Here is a 4,685-nt window from a genome sequence, read left to right as displayed (position 1 = left end):
TGTTCTTTGCCAGTTCCTTCAATGCACCTTGGACTTCTTTCTTCAGTATCATTGGCTCTTGTATCTGCGTAGTTGAGTAGAAAAGACACAGGCTTTAAGGCCAGAGGGCGGGTTCTCTACCAGTTGAGACACAGGCTCTGGAATCAAGGAGATCAAGCTTCTAACTTTCCAGCTACCTGACCTTAGATAAGCTATTCTGTCTGACACGTTTCCTCATGTGCTGACAAAGAATGAAGGGAAGACTTCCTGGCAGGATTGTGAAGGGAATTAAATAAGAAAACACACATTCCTTAATCAATGAATTGAGCCCCAAGAATTGAAAGCAGAAACCTTCCACTGCAGCCCTTTTCACAGTTGTCCAAAGGGGAACACAGCCCCATGTCCATCAGCAGATGAATGGGTCAAATAAACGTGGTTGTGGTGTGTTCATTCATACACCGAACACCGCTCAGCCTTAAAGCAAAAGAAAAGCCCAGTGCACAGTACAGCAAAGATGAACTTTGAACACATTATGTTGCGTGAAATAAATCAGTCGCTAAAGGACAAATGTTGTGCAATCCCTCAGTCACACGAGGACAAATACTGCATGAGCCCACTGGGAGGAAGTGGGTAAAATGCAGAGCTCCAAGCTGATGAGTGCTTTTAAGGAAAGGGAGGGAGGAGGGTGGGAAGGGGAGTCATTGTTTAGGGAGCACTGAATTTCTGGGAAGGGTGTGTAATATGATGAATGCAACCAAGACCCAGAATTGTACATGTAAAAACTGCTAAATTGGCAAATGAGTGTTTCTACTCCAATTTTAAAAAAGGAGTTGGTTTTGTTGTAATGTGCCGTGGAGTTGGTTCCGACTCATAGCGACCCTGTACAGGGTTTCCGAGGTTGTAAATCTTCACAGGAGCAAAACGCCTCATCTTTCTCCCGTGGAACAGCTGGTAGTTTCGAACTGCTGATCCTGAGGTTCACAGCCCGATTTGTAACCACTACACTACCAGATGTTTGGATAGATGTGGGAATCAGGAGGAGGGTATCAGCGGGTACAGCCTTCCATCCCTGTCAGCGTCTCAGGCTCTGAGGTGGGAATGAGGAGACCTTCAGGGCCAGTCCTCAGCTCTAGAGCAGTGGGGGAAGCAGCTTTTCACCTGAAACCACTCTAGGAAATTAAGTATTCAATCTCAGTTCATCCTCACCATCATCATTCAAGGTCAGCCGTGATGTTGCCATTTTGAAAAGAGGAAACGGGCTGGTGGGTTATGGAGGTGTTTGCTTCATGGTCTCTTGTCCCTGACCATCGCTAATGTCCTGAGTGCCCAGAGCAGGGGCAGGCTTCGGGAACATAGGTCCCTGAAGGGGACAGTAAAGGGAGCAGTCGCCTCAGGTCTGTTGTTAAGTGATGTTGATTCATAGTGACCCTGTGTAGTAGGGTTTCCGAGAAGCAGCTGGCCAGTTTGAACCTTGCTCCATCTGACCTTATGGCCAAGTGCTTATCCTACAGTGCCACACCAGGACTCCTTCAGAAAACCCCAGAACCTCTCAGATTCTGCATCTATAAAGAGGGTGGTGCCGTGGGTTAATGCACTGGACTTGGACTGCACAGCGGATTTGAACCGCAAGGTGGCCAACTGCTCCTCGAAACCCTACACAGGCTTGCTATGGGTCAGAAACAATTGGACATAACTTAATAAACAACAACAATGTGGCACTGTAGGATAAACAGTCGACCCTAAGGTTGGTTTGAAATGCAGCTGCTCCTCAGAAACCTTATACAGTGTTGCTATGAATCCAACTCCAGGGCATCTTACAGCAATAACATTACTGCTTTGGGGTTAATGACACATCCCAAGGTCTTTGAAAGGAGCGCTGGTGGTGCTGTGGGTTAGGCATTAGGCTGCTAACCACAAGGTTGGTGGTTCAAACCCACCAGTGGTTCCCTTGGGGGAAAGATGAGGCTGTCGGCTCCTGTGTCTGGTGCCAACATAAACTGGCAGCTTGGAGGTTTGAGTCCAGAGTCTCAGAAGAGGCCTGGAGATGGATGCTTGCTAAAACTCATCCATTGATGGCTGGTGGACTGGCGTGTGGGGTGTACCCTTTAGTTGTTTGAATGGTTACATATTCCTGAGTGCTTCGTTGTACATCCAAAAAAAAAAAAAACAACAACACAGAGGAAATGGAAAAGATTGAAGTTGTCAAAGACTGTAGAAGTAGAAGGAGTGATCATTTGAATCATGGTGTTGGTGAAGAACATTACAGACCACAGGCTTACCTACTGCGTATTGAAAGGCTCACCCTAGGTGGGTAGATGAAGAGGATGGGTAGCCATTACTCTGCCCAGCAGTCTTCTTGCTTCTGGAGGCTCCTGGATTGTTTCCTCCAACCCAGACCTTGTGCCCTTGGGCTGTGCATCTCCTTTGGGTACTGTTTCTGTCCCCTTCTCCCTCATGTTTACCCTGCTGCTTGGTAGCCACCCCTGAGACTCAGAGCCCCAAGGAGAGAGATGTCATCCTTCGTGCCTAGAGCCCTGGCTGTACTAAACATCCTTTCATCAGACACACTGCTGGCTCTGCATCAGGGGCTAAGGGAGACCAGGTTGGCTGGTTGGAAACCCACCTCCCACGCACTACTAAACTGATCTCTGTGGATGATCCAGCCTCAGCTACGTACCGGAATCACCTGAGGAACGTTAAAAATACTTCTGGATGTTAGAGCCCACGACAAAGATCCTGAAGTAATCTATCTCTGTGTGGCCCTGTTTGATGGTATAATACTCACCTGCCACACTCCTTGAAGGAGCTCTGGCAGTATAGCCGTTACAAATGGGGCTGCTAACCTCAAGGTCAGAAGTTCGAAACTACCAGCTGTTTCACAGAAGAGGCTTTCTGCTCCCGTAAATTTTTTTTTTTGAAGCAGCATTTCCAATTTTTATTAAGCTGGCTGATTCAGAGGAGCTAATTTCTCCAGATTCTAAGCCCCCAATGAAGGGCAACATGGGCCTATATGGGGTCAGAGTCCAGGGAGGGGCCAGGCTGCATACGTGTTTGAGGGTAAGGGGAAAGCCAGGGGGATTGGTCCCATTTGGTGAACCGATTAGCATTTTAGCTTACCTCTTGGGTGGGAGAGGGCAGTGAATGGTTTTTACTGTTCCCTGTTCGTTCACCCCTTTGATGCCCTTTAGGACCTTTTCCCCAAGGTATTGGATTTAGATTGTTGGTACCCCTTTCGATTGATTATTGTTTAATGGCAGTTCCCATGGCCCTGTTTGCTAGTGGGAGGAAGCATGGACTGATTAAGTAAATTCCAAATACAACAGGACCCCACCCACATGGGTCTTGAACCCTGTGAAGGTAGGTAGGTGAACAACTACACTCCCCATAGGCTCTGTGGGTTCCCCCCACTCCAGGTTTGCACAGGGACATGGGCAACTTTCTGCATTTTTACAAGGCCTTCTACTGGCAGATTCTGGTCATCTACGAGTATGCAGCAGTTAGTAAAATTAACCTTCTCACATACCCCTCCTCCCTCCACAGCCAGTAAGTAAGTAGTTTAGGGCTAATCTATTTTGATGGATGGCATTTCGTATCTGGGTCTGTTGACCTGTAAGAAGGGTTAGGGCCATCTCAGTCCCATTGGTTATAGATTCAGTTATCTGGGAGGGTGCCCTTTCTTTGATAGAAACTATAGAAGAGTAGTGTGGTTACTGTTTGGTCCACCTTGGTGATGTGGGTGTATAGATTACACAGATTTCTCCCTTTCCCACACCCAAAGTCTAATTAAAATGAGTCGCACGGTGGACATCCTCGTACTTCGGCCGTGTGTAGATCAGCCAGCTCCCTGTTTGTGGCTGAAGCAGGGCAGGTTGTATGTCTCAATGTTATTTGTGAGCGTTGCTGGGATCAGCTTCAGCTTCTCATGGAGACAAGGCTTTCTTCAGCCTGCTGTGGTGAATCCAGGTGGGGACTCCTACCTTGGCTGCTAGGCTGGGGATAATTTTTATTCCAGCCCTCAGTAATCTTTGCAGATGCTTCTGGATATCCTGTTCCGGAAGTCTTGGCTGGTTTCGCTGGTTCTACCTCTCCTTTTTTTTAAAAATGTTTTATTGTGAATTATATGATAGTTTACATGAGAGAACTTTAGTTTTACATTCATTCCATCGTATATCATTTCATTGCCATGGTTCCAATCCCCTCCCTGCATCATCTTCCGACCAAAGGGGATATCCTAGAAACCCGTCGTCTATACTCCCCGCCCCCCCCCCCCCCCCATTCTTCAGCACACAGTCCCTCTCCCTCTCTGGATCCAAAGTCCCCAGCATCTTCATCACTGCACATCATCGTCTCTGTCTCCATCTCAGGCATCCCTGCTTCTCTGGGTAGGGTCTCGGCTCTTCTACCTCTCCTTTTGAGTCTGGTTGGGAGCGGTGGGTGCAGTGGCTGGCTGGGAGGGACCATCAAATGTGGTGGTGGTACACCATCTCATCCGCCGAGGGGAGCTCACAATTAGTGCCTCCCCAACTCCAATCCAGTGGCTCAAGGGGCGAGCGCAGTTGGTTTCCCGGTCAGGCAACCAAATGTTACAGCAGTTTTGGAAACTCAGAGAGGTTAAGCAGACTTTCAGATTTTATTAAACTGGCTGACTCAGAGGAGCTAATTTCTCCAGATTCTGAGCCTGCTCCCATAAAGATTTACAGCCTTGG

This window comes from Chrysochloris asiatica, unplaced genomic scaffold (assembly GCF_000296735.1).
Source record: "Chrysochloris asiatica unplaced genomic scaffold, ChrAsi1.0 scaffold00101, whole genome shotgun sequence".
Taxonomy (NCBI): Eukaryota; Metazoa; Chordata; class Mammalia; order Afrosoricida; family Chrysochloridae; genus Chrysochloris; species Chrysochloris asiatica.
The sequence above is the reverse complement of the archived record's forward strand: the minus strand, read 5'-3'. Positions refer to the sequence as shown.